The 18,098-nt window shown below is 36.4% G+C and overlaps 2 pseudogenes; one reads left to right on the plus strand and one right to left on the minus strand.

Annotated features, from left to right (window-relative positions):
- Positions 1 to 3,127: 3,127 nt before the first annotated feature.
- On the minus strand, positions 3,128 to 7,855 carry LOC106433485 (annotated as a pseudogene).
- A 678-nt stretch (positions 7,856 to 8,533) lies between these two features.
- Positions 8,534 to 10,185, plus strand: LOC106433486 (annotated as a pseudogene).
- Positions 10,186 to 18,098: the final 7,913 nt, after the last annotated feature.

Below are 18,098 nucleotides of genomic sequence, written 5' to 3' on the forward strand. Positions count from 1 at the left end.
CAACATCTCTCTCAATCTAACAATGACATCACCACAGTCCTAAGTCCAATACTCTGATGTCAGATTACACAATATGAAATTCAAAATGAATCACACCATCCTCATCCGGATCATAAACAGCTATTCAGATTAGAAGACACAACCACAGTACCTTGTGACTCCACGGTAAATGGAACCCCTCTCCTTCTTTGCCTTCTTAAAACCTCTATATAACAACGTTTGATCACTCCCCGCCACCGTCTCCGAGCTCTCTCCTCCTCCTCCCGCCTAAACTCACTTCTCACTTCTAAATACCTTCGTATAATAAGCTGATACAACTTTTCATATTTGGCTTCAAAAGCAGCACGACTTCCGTATTGTGCTACACGATAAGGGGATATGAAGCTATGTAATCACAGTGCCCTATGTAAATGCAATTAGTCTAGGTTTTTTATTCTTTAATATGGAAATAGGAATAGTAAATAGTATCATTACATGTTCGTTGATGTAACATCTCGACATCAATCCGGAGAGCTTCCCATAAAAGGATTAGCTTGAAGATGAGCTTGGCCTCTTCCAACACAGAAGGAAAATTGTGGAAGAACACGATATGGAGGGTTCCGTCACCGTTGATTTTGATGTTTTGTTAGCCATGGATCGGTTAGCTGCAGTTTTATAGTGGAAAAACTTGGGGAGGTGAAAAGAACATATTTTTGATCGTAACTAATTAATAATGAAGAAAGTAATGAAAGGTTTGATAATTTATAGTCGTGGGATAAAACGTTTCACCGGACAATGCTAAACAGTCGTGTTAGTGTTTCTTAAAATAGCCTAAATAAACCACAACTCTGATTTACAGAAGTTCAAAACATAATAGTTTTGAGAAAGGTTTTCTGAACCAAAAACTCGCTTTCGTTGAATGTTTTCCAGGTGACACGTGTCCAATTTTAAGATAGCCTATGATGAGGTTGTTTCGTGAAAAGTGAGATTTGTCAACTTTATTGTAATATAGATATGTCCCACTGAATTCCTCTTTTTCCTCATGTTTAGATGAATTAATGAAGAAAATTATTCCTTCTAAATTTTGATGAGGAACAAATGAATTTTTTTTCAAAAAAAATTATTCATCACTATTCTTCTTTTTTATTTATTCATTTCCTCCAACGAAAATATGTTTATTTATTTTTCAATTCATTTTATTCATACCAATTGGAGCCTAAATATATATATATATATATATGATTACATCAAAGTTCACATGAACATTTACTCTATTGACAACATCATGAGATGAAAATGGGAACTGAGGAAGCCTAAGCCTATGAAACAAATAGACAAACAAGGTGCGGCATTTGGGCAGTTGAAATTGGAGAAATCTCCTCCGATTTGGGGATATCATAGTGTTGATTGCTTCAAAAAGCTAGACTTGATGAGATAGGGCGCGGAAGAGACAGTTTCCGTTTGCTTCAATCTTATGAACATCAAATCTTAGTTCTTTGTAAGTTACTGCTTCCTGAAGAAAAAGAAAAAGAACCAAGGGATTTAGCACATATATGTTTTGCATATCTAAACTCGCAAATGAGAGATTTTCCAGACTCGGTTTGACTCTCTTGGTTGTGGATTGTCTTTCCGTGTTGGACCCAGACCTCGATTTGGCTCGCGCCGAGCTTCTCGGACGAACAAATTTGGAGCGTTGTTTCCCCATGTTGCCTCTCCAATAGAAAGAAAGTGATGGAAAAACTTCGAGAGAAAGGAAGGTCAAGAGAAAAGAAGCGATATGGTTTCAAAAGTGAATCCGATATAGAGAATATCAAGTTCATTGACGCTCTATGATGCCTTAGTGTATCCTATCACTTCAAGATAGATATCATAGAGCAATTGGGAAATTTATTTGAAAATATTGATTTTAATAGGTTGATACAACATGATGAATGCGATTTATACACTCTTGGGTAATTATTGTACTTTTATCTAATAAATAAATGTTATTTAGAATTATCTTCAAATACCAACTTGAACCTTGAGAATTGGTTCTTTACATTTTATCATTGGTTTTTCCATTAAATTCTATTCAAATATAATTAACCTGAAATCCACCAAAAATTGAAAAATAAAAATATTTAAAAGAATTAGAAAATTAGTAAATTGAATAACACTATAATCTAAATTATTTTAAAGGAATGGTTTCAAATGTATAATCAAGCATTTAGAAGAAATGATGAAATACATAATTCAGTAACAAAAGAATTTAATGAAAACTTTGATTCTCTCAAATTCAGTTGAACTTCTAAGGGGGTTGGTATTGTATTGTAGAATTTAATTGATTCTAAAAGAGTTCAACTTAAGATAAAAATAATAGCTTTCAAAGTATTTTAAAAGATTTGATAACCATTTTACTGCATTTGTATAATTCTGATGTTTTTGATTTTAAAAGAATTCAGATAATTTGATAGATATCAATTTCTTTAAATTCTAGGAACTAATCTTATTACACAAGTCCATCAACTTCTATGCATATGATACATATAGAGGCCAGCTTCTCAGATTATCTGGAAACGAATAAACTACTAACTTCGAGAGGTTTGTGGCCGGTGCAGCTGCTGGAGTGACAGCTAGTCTACTTTGTCTACCACTTGATACTGTAAATAGAATCACAACAAAAATTCCTTGAGTGAGTGACCCTTTTTCGAGGCTCTTTTGCATTTGAATTGCAGATAAGAGCGGTCATGGTGGCAGCAGGTGGAGAGGCACTAGGTGGTGTGGTTGGTGCGTTCCGTCACATGATTCAAACGGAAAGTTTCTTCTCGTTATACAAAGGTCTTGTACCAGCTACATATCTGCAAATGCAGTCACATGCGAGAAAGTTAAGCACTGTGGCTACTTGTGTGAAGATCATTGAACAAGGCGGTGTTCCTGCTTTATATGCTGGCTTCATTTCCAGCTTATTGCAGGTATGTTTCCTTTATTCTAGTCATTATCTGATCATCTCTTAGATTCTGTCTTAATCCTCTGATACTTAGAGGTTTTACCTTCGGCAGGGATTAGTTACTTTGTGTATGAGTTCATAAAAGTTGTCATGAAGGTGGAATCAACACAATAGCTGCCTTATTGCTCTCAAAGTTACCTCCTCTTTTTTTTCACAAAATCATAAAAAAAAATAATAATAATAATGAGATTTTTGAGTTTCCAATCTGGTTTGCTGTGTTCTGAAGTATAAAAGCTTGGTCGTGTAAAAGGATACAAACATACATAGTCTTCATTACTAGAATCACAATTTGCCTTTCAGACATGAAACCAAGACCAAACCATACGAGTCCTTGAGCTGTCTTTACGGTTGCCATCCATATTGTTGGTTTCTAGCACCACCAGTTGGGTTCTGACCTCTTCCAGAGCCACCGTACTGACCACCACCTTGTGAGTAGTTAGGTGGTGGTCCAACACCATAGCCACCGCTAGGACCTGCGCCATATGGTGCACCTCGACCTTGTGGAGGATATGGTCCGCTGCTGTAACCTTCACGGCTCTGATAATTATAACCACCGGACTGGTTTGCGCTAGGTGGGTACCGGTTTGGACCAGGTGCACCACCACCACGTTGCTTTTGATTAGTAGTGGTGGCCGCTAGGTCCACCAGCGGGTAGTTGTGGTGGCAGTACGTCACTACGTTGTTCATAGAGTGGTTTGGTCCAGAAGGCCAATGTGGAGCGGCGTGAGACTGACCGCCACCTTGTTGCTGCAGTTTCTGTTTTTTGGCTGCTTCCTCGTTATGACGCATTTGTTGCCGCATTTTCTTTGTCTGGAACTCGTGTGATGACTCATACGTGGGCAGACTGTTGAAGGGACATGAAACATTGTCTGGTCAATGAACAAAATGAGTATTCATAAACAATAACAAACTTGGAGAACTTGATTAGCTCTTTGGATCACACGGCAATGGATCAGTCCAAAAGTACTCTGCATCCTTAGCGCATATTCTCTGGACCAACAGAAAGAACCAAGGATCTTAATATCTGCAATTTGCTAACATGTCGGATTGGTTTGGTACCTGAGACGGGCCAAGCACCAGCATTTTCTCCAGGAGCTCAAGAGCATGGCGATCAAAACTATAGTAGAAAAAAAAAACGCCAAAATGAGATCTCTCCTTGATCAAAGTAAAGTGTTCGCAGCTGAATAATGGTTTTATACTTACTGTCGGTACATCTCCCTCACACGTCTCTTCAAGGGCCCATTTGGTTTTCATCAGGTGATCCACATAGTTCGTAAATCTTATTCAATTGTTCACTCTGGAGAAACACACATTTAAGTAAAACGCTGTAAGCGGAAACAACATCAAAGTAGAGTGTAGTAGTACTAACGAAATATTCGAAAGATGGACCGCTGACCTCAGTTTTGCCAGGCAAGATTGGTTTACCATTCAAAAGTTGAGCAAAGATGCAGCCAACTGACCACATGTCAATCGCTGGTCCATATTTTGTGGCACCAAGTAGCAATTCAGGGGGCCTATTAAGTAGAGACGAAGATGCAGGGAATGAGCAAGAGTTATTATCTCTCTTTCATGTGTATAACTTCAAAATGTTGTAGGCAATACATACGTACCTATACAACAATGTGATGACACGGTTTGTAAGATTTCCAGTATGATCATTAGAATATGTGCAAGCCCAAAATCCGCAAGCTTTAAATTCCCCTCATTGTCGATAAGGAGATTTGATCCTGCAGCAATATTATACGGGCTAACTAGCAAATAAAGGCGAGAAAACCAAAAATAGGTTTTGGGTAAGTGAATCCCAGTGAGGAGTTGCTTCACGTAACACTTTTTTTTTTTTTTTTTTTTTTTTTTTTTTGTTCACACTTATGTTTTTTACATATGTCGAAATGTCAAACAAATAGGTTTTACAAATAGTTTTTACAAATAGTTATAAGCTCATACGGGGATTTCACAAAGTTTGCAAGTTTTCGAAGCATAGTAGTAGTCAAAATGTAGCTTTACCCCTTCTCTTTCATTGTCCATAGTACGGATCTTTTTCAATGCCACGAATTCACCAGTTTTGATTTCTTTAGCCATTTAAACTTGACTGCCAAAACAAATACCAAACATATCAATCTACAAACCTCAGCTACTATTATGTTCCATAAATAAAAAAAAGCTTCATCCTAGTTTATTCACGAGATACATTAACCTACTAAAATAATCATGCAAGTACTGAAGAAATCTAAATATCTCAATCAACAAAGCTCCATATACAAAAATCAAGTTTGATGAGATAGATGCAAGGTACCTAAAGCAACAATTTTTAATAGATCAAAACTCCAACTTTACAATCAAACCCACAAACCAAATCAGAGAACAAATGAGAAGGTGAATACCCGTAAGTGCCTTCCTTCACCAATCTGTTCAAGCTTCTCGAAGCAATCGACACCACAAACTGGAGGAGGCTCCTCCAGATTCAACTCCGATCACAACAACTTCACCGGCGAGTTTCTCAATTTCATTTTAGCTTCCCGGGTTAATTCGTTGGTTTAAATCGTTTTTGTATTAAACCGAAAACAAACCGGTTGATTCAAGACTTGACTGGTTGACGGTAAAAAATAATCATAAGTTGGACAATCTGGTTTTATAGTTCGGTTTAGTTTCGTTTGTCCACCAGCATACAAAACCGAATCTTACATCATCATCAACGCAGATTTATCATTATGTCCGTCTCCAAAGAAATCTCTCTCACTAATCTACTATCTACATCTCAAAGTGTCCTTCCTCTTGTTCTTCTTCAACTATCTCTTGCACCTCAAAACCTGCAAGAAAAGCTAACTATAAGCCTAGGCATCACCCTTTCTTTATCTCTAAGACTATATACATCATCAATCAACGCAGATGCAGTTTTCTGTTACCTGGCTGTTTTTCGAGGCATCGACTTCCGCTTTTTCTTGGTCTGGAGCTCATGTGATGATTTATATGAAGCTAGTAGTCTGTGTTTGAGAGACATAAAAAGAAAAGAAAAAAACATTTGTCTCATCAAATACTGAACCAAATGAGGTGTTATCATCAACAGTCACAAAGAACCAAAGAGAGAGTTCGTTTCAATTCTCCTCACCTCTTTGGTTCACACGGTAACGGCTCACTCCAAAAGTAATCTGAATCAAGGGCATCTTTTGCGGATATTCTCTGCACGAGCCAAGGACTTTTTAGTCCCAATGAAAAGGGCTCTTGATATTTCAGACAATAACTGTATGTACCTTTGGCGGGTCCAGCACCAACATACACTCCAGTAGTTCAAGAGCATGAGCATCAAAGCTGTAACACAAGATAGAAAAAAATTACATCTCTCCTGGTACTAAACAAAAGGTGGCGCAACACAACAAAATGGGTTAAAAGTTAAAACAAAACTTACTGTCCGTATGTCTCTATTAAGCGTCTCTTCAGAGGCAGTGATGGTTCAAATCGTTTATACAAAGGCATCTCGGAAACCCCAGGCCAATTGTTTTCATCAGGTGATCCACAAAGGTCATAAATCTTCTTCAACTGGTCAATCTGGAAACGACGAAACAGTTTTGAGTTAAATGCTTTTAGTGGGAACACCATAGATACTCAAAAGAAGGTGATCTCTCTGACCTCAGTTTTTCCAGGAAAGATTGGTTCTCCATTCAAAAGCTCAGCAAATAAGCAAGCAACCGACCACATGTCAACCGCTGGACCATATTCCGTAGCACCAAGTAGCAACTCAGGGGCCCTGCCGGGGAAATATTATGTTAAACAAATCCAAGTTGAAGAAACAATAACCAGTAGAAGGAAGAGACAAATCTAGGCATAATATACCTATACCACAAAGTGGTGACCTGGTTTGTCAAAGTTCCAGTAAACTCAAGGGACAGAGTCCGTGCAAGTGTAAAATCCGCCAGCTTTAAGTTTCCCTTCTTGTCAATAAGGAGATTTGAACCTGTAAACCAAGTAAGAAAAAGGGAGGCGAGAGAACAAACAATGTATTTTGGGGATAATCACCTTTTATATCACGGTGAAGCACATGTTTCACATGACAATAGTGAAGCCCAGTGAGGAGTTGCTTCATGCAACACTTTTTTCACATATGGTTGAAAGGTCAGACAAAGTCGAGGTTTTGCAAAGGCTACTACTATCTAGCTATGCAATACCTTGATCTGAGGAGCTGTGAATCTAGTTCCAGGACGATAAGCAAGTCCAGCCAAGTCATGATCCATGTACTCAAAGACCATGTAGATTTCACCCTTGTACTTGTTATTATCATCTAAAAATAGGAGCGTAAAGAGTTATCAAAATCAATCTATTGTACAGAAAAATATAAAATCAGTTCCACAACCTCTTTGATCATCCTTGTCTGGACATGATGAATACACAACCTCTTTCAAATTGATGACGTTTCGATGATGTAGCTTCTTCAGGATCTTGATCTCCCTGATCGCTGTTACAGGAAACTTCATGCCATACTCGATTCAGAAACTTGCCATCTCAAAAATAGAAGCAAAATAGAAGCTACATGCTAACCCCTTCTCTTTCATCGTTCGTACGGATCTTTTTGAGAGCCACGATTTCACCAGTTTCGATTTCTTTAGCCATGTAAACTTCACTGCAATTCGGATTCACTCAATCATGCAAAATCTGATTACAGTGATCGATATCAAACTAGGGGAAGAAGAGATTACCCGTAAGTTCCATGGCTAATCAGTTTAATCTTCTCGAAGCAATCAACGCTACGAGATCCCCAGATCGGAGGAGCCTCCTCCAGATTCAACTTCCCTAAAGCCGCAAGCGCCATTCTTTCGTACCTCTCTCCTCCTCCTTCTCCGATCTTCTTTCGCCCCCGCGCAAAAAACTTGAGCTTTAATTCGGGCTTTAACAGCTACAGCTTTTCTCCGATTTAAAGCGGAATACGGAAGCCCATTAGAGGACCTAAGCCCATTAGAGGCAGATGACGTTAATTTGATAACTATCTCCGAATACGGGGAAGCCAATACCCACGTGACTTTACACGTGCCAAATATTTGGGCTTTTTTTTTTTTTTTAGCACTGAAAATTCATTACCAAACCAGAGAAATATACATGGGTGGGATGCATTTGTGGAATACCAAACCAGCAGGTACACATTCCAAAAGATCAAAAGAAATGATGGATCATATTTACCTTCCAGGTACACATACCAGCATTTGTTTCATCTAACACGAGTTAAATATCAAATCAAAAGAAACTTCAAAGCAGATCATAGAATTTACAAGAACCGAAACTAAACCAAAAGATCTTTAATCCAATTATGAATCCTAACACTCAGAAAGTTCCAAGCATTCTAGTTAAATCAAGCATGATTAAATCGCCTCATTGCACCTCCCATCATTTTTTTGTTTAAAAATATGACCATGGGATTGATAAGGACCTCTAATCAAATATCTACGAATTATCCCATCCCTTTAATTTGAAGGATATTCGGATATTTTTTTCCGATCAGCAGGATCCATGGTAAATCATCTACGTCACATTGAGGCGGCATCTAACAATTAATGTAAATCTATAAAGTTGACACTAGAAGTAATCTTTGGCATTGTAAGCTTTCGTCCTTAGGTTCTCTAAGACGACGGTTGGTAATGGTCCTGAAGACTTTGCTTGGTCTGTGGGTCTTCCTGGTTCTGTCGGTGGCTCCATCCGGTGCAGCGCACATCCAGTTATGTGGCATCATCTTTTCTACCATGGTAGCGTTAGCGGCTCTTTGCTTCCTTGCAGGTCCTCGAGCAGTTTTTGGTTCACGCGCTGCGGCCATCTCGTTCCCAACTTCTTTTTTACTGATCTTGGCGTGAAGGTCCTTCTGTCTCTCGGCGACCGGTTTGGCGCTGTCGAAGTTTGTATAGCGGGAATTGGATCGGTTTTCAAACATTTGTGTTCTAATTTCTTTCTTCGTTAGCGCTTGTGCGTTATGGAGGTGACGGTTATAAATTTCGAGGATATCATCGAGACCTAGCTACTCCGGAAACAACACAAAAACTCTCGGCTTCCAAGGCAACAAGGAGAACCTCACTTTCTCGTGATTGTCGTCAATGGTTGAAAACAGGAATCGATTTCTAATGTTTACCAAAAGCAGATTAGCGGAATATGCTGGGTTTAGTGGGTGGGCGAAACTAGTTTGTAATACGTAGACTAAGAAGCTTTTGTTTGAATCGAGCTTGTAATCGAAACCTATTTCTGTTTTTCTGGCTGATTTATAAAATATTTATATTAAAAAAAAGAAGTAGTTTACAGTACGTTTTATGTTATTAATATAACGGTTGGAAGCGAACGCGTACGTAGAACATACTGATCGGAATACATGAAAAAGAACTAGGATTGATCTATGATCATTTCTAATTTGTTAATACACACATAATTATTCTTGTACGAAATAATAATTGTGCAGTTATATCACTGCAATAATTAGTGCAGTGAATGCTTCTACCGACCCATTAACTGTTGAAGATAAGAGAGAGGCGAAGAAGAAGGAAAAAGAGTAATCAAGATTTGAGAGAGATATTCAAGTTTCTTTTCAATTTAAGTATGTTATTATTATTTTCTTCACGGTATGCAATGAAACGGGATGTTGTAATCATTGTGATTATATCTTTATCTTAGTTTTAATCATTTTGTCGCGTTCAAGCTCGATCCAAGCTGCAGGAAGTTTCATCACCAGAAAAAGAAAGCATAGTTTGAGCGTTGCTCGAGTTAAGAATCATCACGAGTTTGTGATCACGGAGATTCAACGTTTAATAAATTCAGAGGAAGATCATCTAAATTTAGGAGAAAGATAGACGGTATCGAAGACGAAGAAGAGAAGCGAATCATCCCGGCAGGTCCAAACCCGTTGCACAACAGGTAGGTTAATGAGAGATGCAAAACATACTTCGACTTCATAATTAGTTCATTATATATACATAATATATAGTTTTGATTTTGAGATTAATATTTTTTTTGACGATAACACATTTTCTGCTATACTTGTAAGTTTCATTCCTCTTGTTGGATTGATATTGTACTTATAAGCTTTTTAGGTTGGGCTGGATGATCTAGTGTATGCGAGTCTCGCACCTTTCGGCTATACATAATGTGACTGTGAGGTAGCTAGCGTATATTGGTGATTAAAACCCCAAATGTTTATTATTGTATGAAATGTAAATATAGCTACTCAACCGATAAGTAAAAAGTCCTTAAGATCCCGAGTTCGAAAACAGCAATAACCAGAAAGTAGTTAACAACTTGACATGCCTTCAATTCCACCGAAAATAATAATGGATACAAGGTCCAGAAGTTTTTTTCTTGACCAACAAAAGTTGTCAAAGAGCTCAACTCAAGCCCTATTTTGTCGGAATGCAAATTTTATTCCGAGTTCTACTAGGATAGTTAAATAAAATTTGGACTTGCAACTTTCTTCATGGTTAGAATTCATTGAATATCAGTATCGGTTTTACAATCTCCTATATATTATTTGAGAAGCATTACAACTTCTTTTTGTAACCAAATGTCATCACTAGAATGATTCTTAAAATCATTAGAGAAATATGTTGGTACATCTAATTATATAATAAACTTTTATTAAACTAACAATAAATTCATCATTAATGTACTTTATTATTTCCTTAAATAAAATTTACGGAATTGCCTAATGTGGCTAAGGTATATATGACAATTAATGATTTTGAATAATAAAGATTTGATAAAAAATAGTGTATCTTCTATCATATTTGTTTAATTTTAAGCTATTAAATAAATTAAACAACCACAATAACCATATAATAAAAATTTAGATTTTTATCTATACGTTATATTTTGAATTTTTACAAACGGCTATAAATTACTAAAACTGTTAAAAGTCTCACATTCAAATTTTGTGATCCATGGTTTAAAATTTTTGTTATGACAAAATACAAATGATTACAAAAATTATATAAGTAAAAAGTCTAATTTAATTAATTATTAAGATTAATATATATCAATATATATTGTTTTAAATTAAACTATAAACCATATAAAATACAATATTTTAGTTTCAAAATTTACTTTGAACACTTTTTTGATAAAATTTTTGAACGATCATTGACAACTTATTTTTTTAAAAAAATATAAATTACTAAAACTATTAATCCCACAATGAAAATTTTGTTATTAGTAATTTAAATTTTTTTCTATAAAAGATACAAATGATAGAAAAAAAACTATATGAGTAGAAATCATCATTTAAGAGACATTAATATTAAAAATATAATAAAATATATTATCTATGTTAGTATCATTTAAATTTAATAACATATCCTATCAAATATAAAAAAATATTTTTTGGATTAATAAAATTGATTTATATGTTCGCACCAATTTAATTATATTTTAACAGTTACTAACTTTTAATTATTTAATATATATTTATTATTTTATAGTATGTAAAAATATTTAATACATAAAATAATTTATATATGTAATGTTGATTACGCGCAAGGTACAGATCTTAACCTAGTTAAGTATATTTTTCTAGCATTTAGAAGGATGCATTTAATTATAGTTGGTAGGCGTTCATTAATATATATCTCGTCACTTTCAAAGCAATTCATAAAATCTATACGGTATTCGTTCTTCCGTTTCATTTTAATTATCGTTTTAGATTATGTACACATATTAAAAAAACATATGATTTTTTATATTTCTAAAATAAAAACATAATTATTTATATAACTAACCATATTTCAACCAATAGAAAAATAAAATGGAGAATCTTATTAATAAATTTTGCATTGAAATTTTAAAACAATATTTATTTTGAACCTATAATTTTTTCTTAGAAAGATAATTAAATCGAAACGGAGGGAGTAATACATAAGTAATTTTTTAAAATTATAGACTTTCTACCCCCACAAAATGATTTTTCTAGACTTGAACCCCACACTGGCAAATGTGTTCACCTTTGACCCGCCGCCGCTCATCTGTTTCAGTTTATATTATAGGTTTCTTCTTTTTCTACTTAAACTGACATTAGTCATGTTTTCAACCATCTGATTTCAGATTAAAGAAAACTCCATCTGATTGAACCATTAGCATGTAATAACTAACTAAAACAGGTAGTATTTATATGATTTCCTCGCCCGTATTTTCTTACAACAAAGCTACTGGCTACATCACATGTTTCTGTTTTTTTCTCTCTGTAATTCATTTGTTTGAACTTCTAACACAATAAAGACCACTTTGGATCGTTGTGGTGACAAACACAATTAACAGTGGCACGAGGAAATTTCGTCCTACCTTCAAGACAAGATTAAAAGACCATTTTGGATCTTTGACTTAGGAATAGACTTTGAAATGTGGTCAGTGCTATGAGCTTTGATCACAACAACATCTAACTAGCACTCACAGTTCTAAATTTTGTTATTCTTTCTTTTGGCATTAGCAACTGATCCATAACACCTCGATTCATCATTCAAGTTTAGGTCAGAGAGTAGATTAAGTCTATGTTGCTGGACTACTTATGTAGATGACCACTTTACCAGAATATCCATAGCAAATAATAACTTTCAAAAATCTTGGGCTTTCTTTGAGAAATCTATTCGTCTAGATTAACATATAGACGACATATAACTATTACATATTTTGACCGCTATCATAATTATGAGCATAACTCAAATTTCATAATGATGTGTGTAATCTATAGTTTTATAAGACGTAACTTCTTATCAAGAAGACCAAAACCCGTCCGGATCGCTTTCTTCATACGTTTGCTCTTTCGATACTTTTTAGCCTACAATATATGACACATTTTTTAGTATACATGCGACTACCTACTTCTTCAATATTGTACAATAATTGTTAAAAAAAAAAATAGAGAGAAAAAAAAAACTTGCCCCACGCCAATGATCTCGACCGTACTGAGCTACTCGGAATAGCCTGTGGTTCTGAATAGTGGAATTATGAAACGCAGGAATTCTCTTCTCCTGCGAGTGGCAAAAAAGTTAAAACAGGGTTCTTGCTCAAAAAGTTAGAGAGAGAGAGAGAGAGGATGCTTTACTTCTTGTGCATGTTCTTCATCAGTTGAGAGATGTATCCTGAAATTTGTAGAAGTCGGATAACCAAACAGAGATAAACGATACAACAAAATAATACGTTAAGGAAATCGACGATTTGTAAAGTGAATACAAGAACGATAAGAAATCGTATTCGCAAATAAACATGGAGTCGAGATATAATCTTTTTCCTTAACTCTAAATATTTGCTCCGTTAGTGAGACAGTATTGTACGAATATCGAATCCCAGGATACAACCATGGTAGATAATTACGCCTCACTCGTGAATCGCCCTATCGAACTTTAAATCTACGAAACACTCTCGAACTATAGACTTACGCTAAGGGATTTTCGCTGTTGGATTTTAATACGGGAAACGTTTAGAAATGAAAGAAGAGGAGAGGCGATATTTAAAGAGACGAACGAGAGCCACTTTCTGTAACAGTTGCTGCACGTGTGCGGAGATCTCGCGGAGATCACGGGAAGTTAAGTTTCGAAAACTTATTCCCAAGACTCTCTTATCTCGTTTAAAATTCGAGAGGATAAAATGCATGACGTTTTTATTTTCTAAACAAATTACTTGTCGTTTTAAATAAAAATGCATGTCATTTTTTCTCGAATTAAATGGCAAAACGTTGAGCTTAACTTGGTTCAAAAAGAATATCTTATTCGGCCGGAGGCCCTCCACCAAGACCCAAGCCCACGCCCACGCCCACGCCCAGCCGAGCCGGCCAGACGGCAGCGGCGGCGCGCGCGTGGGAAGCTCCCTCTACCTCTGAGACGTTTAACACATGGTATGTGTGAATGCATATATATACTGCGCGACTCTTCTCTTCCTTCCCGATGTGGGACTTTGTTAGTCTCATTTCATTTAACCACACATAAGTGGGGCTTTTAGGCACACAAGCCCAATCATTTGTTATTCACATTTTTTAATTAAACTCAATTGGTTTAATTGGTCCAACAATCCCCCACATGAATAGAAATGACTCTTCTAAATATATGCAGACTAAATGCAAACTCGATAGACTAAAAAAATACTTATTCTAACCCTGACTAGACTAGACAGACTTATCAAGAGTGTTTGCGAAAAAAATCATTGTGTTTGAGTTGGTGGCATTTTTAAGCCTTGAACCACTCATAGTTAATATCTGTCGGGTTTACTTTACCAGAAGGTGAACATGATGTCTTGAACCAACCAGTGTTTTATGTAGACCAAGACAACAGGCATAACGCAGCTTCATTTCCACGTAGAACTTAGTTCTCTATTGTGTTCATTGTGGCCCTGAACTATTTCTGGTTTTCATGAGTGAACTTAGAGAATATAGCCTTGCATTCATTCTCCTAGAAACGGCCCCATTTCACACTCATTAGGTGATTGACCATGAAAAGTATTGAGTAATACTCCGCTTTAGAAGCTATTGAATCATTAAAAGCTTATGTTTATCCTTATCACATTCTTTAACACTTTATAATCTTAGGAGCTGGGAAGAGACTACTTTGTCTCAAGTGTTTTGGTTAGATTCTGTTTGATTTTGTTTTCCCTTTGAACCTACGTCTTGCGATCTCCAGTCATGATAGGTAGGGTTGCAATCAAACATCCTCATTCGTTATAGGCTTTAAACCCATTCTTTTTGATGGTTTAGCAACAACATCTCGTGGCTAACCTTTTGTAAATGGATCCGCTAGGTTGATGTGATCTATTGTGATTACACCAGTTGAGATAAGTTGTCTAATGGTTTTATGTCGTCTTCTGATGTGACGAGATTTACCATTGTAGAGATTACTCTGAGCCCGAGCTATAGCTGATTGACTATCACAATGTATGCGTATAGCTGGCACAGGTTTCTCCCACATAGGAATATCTTCCAAAAAAATTATAAGCCATTCAGCTTCTTCTGCTGCTTTGTCTAAGGCTATGAACTCAGATTCCATGGTTGATCTGGCTAACACTGTTTGTTTGGTAGATTTCCATGATATTGCTGCTCCTCCTAGAGTAAAGACATATCCACTCGTGGATTTTGAGTTTTTAGAATCTGATATCCAGCTAGCATCACTGTATCCTTCTAAAACTGCTGGTTCTTTACCATAGTGAAGCCCGAAATCTTTAGTGTAGCGCAAGTAATTGAGTACCATCGTTATAGCTTTCCAGTGTGTATGACCTGGATTACTTGTATATCGACTAACTACGTTTACTGCATGCGCTAGATCTAGTCTTGTACAATTGGTCAAGTACATGAGACTTCCGATCACACGTGCATACTCGTTTTGTGAAACCGCTTCACCTGAATTCTTTGTAAAGTGCATTTGGGGATCTAACGGAGTTTTTGCCGTACTATTAGAGTAATTTTTAAATCTCTCTAATATTGTTTGAGCATAATGAGATTGGGTTAAGATAATTCCATTTGAGTTTCTTATAACTTTAACCCCAAGAATTACATCTACCAATCCCAAGTCTTTCATCTCAAATGTCCCTTTGAGCATATTCTTTGTTTGATTGATAATGTCTTTATTGCTTCCAATAATGAGCATATCATCTACATATAGACATAGCAAAACATACGCATTTTTGGTTGTTTTGTAGTATATGCATTTGTCACATTCATTTATTTTGAAACAATTTGACATCATTGTATTGTCAAATTTTTCATGCCATTGTTTAGGAGCTTGCTTAAGCCCATAAAGTGACTTTACAAGTAGGCATACTTTGTCTTCCTGTCCGGGAACGACAAAACCTTCAGGTTGTTTCATGTAAATTTCTTCTTCTAAATCACCATTAAGAAAAGCGGTTTTTACATCCATTTGATGGATTTCTAGGTCTCTTAAGGCTGCGATTGCTATCATTAGTCTTATTGATGTTATTCTCGTTACTGGAGAATATGTATCAAAATTATCAAAACCTTCATTTTTTCGGAATCCTTGAACTACAAGCCTAGATTTGTATTTTCCACCAGGCTTTCGTGTCATTATCCATTTATTTCCTAATGCTTTGCAGCCAGGTGGTAAATATGTTATGTACCATGTATAATTTTGCATGATAGAATCAAATTCACTACTGACAGCTTCGTTCCAAAATGGAGCTTCTGGTGAAGCCATGGCTTCTGCCAAAGTTTTTAGAACATTTTCTACTAAAAATGCCATTAGAAAATCTTCACCAAAAGATTTTTCCTTACGAGCTCTTTTGCTCTTTCGAGGTCCATTTTTTTCTTCATTTTTTGAAATATCATTTATAGAAATCTCGACGTTTGTTTTAGTTTCTGAGTTCTTGTCATTGTCTCTTTCTTCTCGAGTTCGTTTTGAACCTTGTTTTTCCTTAATGGAAAATATTTTCGAAGAAAGATGCATTTCTTGATTCCATGACTGTATTTTCATGAATGTCTGATATTGCAGATTTGTGTACCAGAAATCGATAAGTATTATTATTATGTGCATATCCGATGAAGATGCAATCCACTGTTTTAGGTCCAATAGTGACTTTCTTTGGTGGCGGTACCGCAACTTTTGCCAAGCACCCCCACACTTTGATGTATTTATATGAAGGTAAATTACCCTTCCATAATTCATATGGAGTTTTGCCAGTTACTTTATGTGGAATTTTGTTGAGGATATAATTAGTGGTAAGCAACGCTTCCCCCCCACATGTCCTGGGGTAATCCAGGTTCCTGCAACATTGCATTCATCATCTCTTTTAGAGTTCGATTTTTGCATTCAGCAACTCCATTAGATTCTGGTGAGTAAGGAGTTGTAGTTTGATGGATTATTCCATGTTTTTTACAAAATGCATTGAATGGACCATCATACTCGCCTCCTCTGTCACTTCTAACTACTTTAATAGTTGTTTTAAGCTGATTTTCGACCTCGAGTTTAAATTCTTTAAATTTTTTTAAGGTTTCATCTTTGCTATGTAATAAATATACATAACAATATTTTGTGCAGTCATCTATGAAGGTCACAAAGTACCTTTTCCCACATCTAGTTTGTATGTATTTTAAATCACATAAGTCGGTGTGAATTAAATCTAGAGGTTTGTTCGTTCTTTCAACACGAGGTGATGGCGTTTTTGTGAGCTTAGCCATACTTCACATTTTTGTTTACTTGTTTTGCATTTAAGAATTAGATTTAAATTCATTAATCTTTGTATAGATTTATAGTTTACATGGCCTATTCTTTCATGCCATATATTAAAAGATTTAACCAAATAAGAACCTGGCTCTTTCTTATTCATTGAAATTTTTGGAGCTACAACTTTCGGAGGGACTGTCATTACAATCAACTTGACAAGTCCACCCTTAACATACCCCTTTCCCAAATACATCTCATTCTTCCTAATCACGAGCTTGTCCGCCTCAAAACTTGTGGCGAATCCATTCTTGCTGAGCAAGGTTCCCGAGACTAGGTTCTTCCTCATGTCAGGCACATGCTTCACATTCGTCAGAGTGACCTCATGTCCATATGTCATCTTAAAAATCACATTTCCGCGTCCTTCAATCTTTGAGACTGCAGTGTTCCCCATCCTGAGCTTCTCCTGAGTCTCGCTTTTCTGATAGGTGTTGAACATCGTCATATCGGTGCAAATGTGGGTGGTTGCACCCGGGTCATACCACCATTCCTTAGGGTTTTTGCTTTCAACCATGTTGGCTTCAGTCACCACAGCAACGAGATCCTCCTCAGTGAGATTCGCCTGAGCCTTCTCATCCTTGATCTTTTTGCGACACTCAACAGTCTTGTGCCCCACTTTGTGGCAGTAGTGACATTTCCCCTTGAACTTCTCGACATTCGCATTGATCTCAATACCTTTGTTCTTGAAGTTTTTTCCAGAAGCCTTCAAGACTGCAGCAGTTTTGGAAGGCTTGGCAGGAGAATTAGCGTGTGCCTTTCCTTTGCCTTTGTGCTCAGCCATGTTGACACTGTGCTCCTTAGCAGTGACCTTGTCAGCAGTTCGGTTTCTGGATTCCATCTGAAGCCTTATGATGAGCTCCTCGAGCCCTATCTTCTTCTTCTTGTGCTTCAAGTAGTTCTTGAAATCTGCATAGCTTGGAGGAAGCTTTTCAATGAAGCTGAGAGTTGTGAATGTCTGGCAGATGGACATT

Source organism: Brassica napus, chromosome C3 (genome assembly GCF_020379485.1).
Source record: "Brassica napus cultivar Da-Ae chromosome C3, Da-Ae, whole genome shotgun sequence".
Classification (NCBI taxonomy): domain Eukaryota; kingdom Viridiplantae; phylum Streptophyta; class Magnoliopsida; order Brassicales; family Brassicaceae; genus Brassica; species Brassica napus.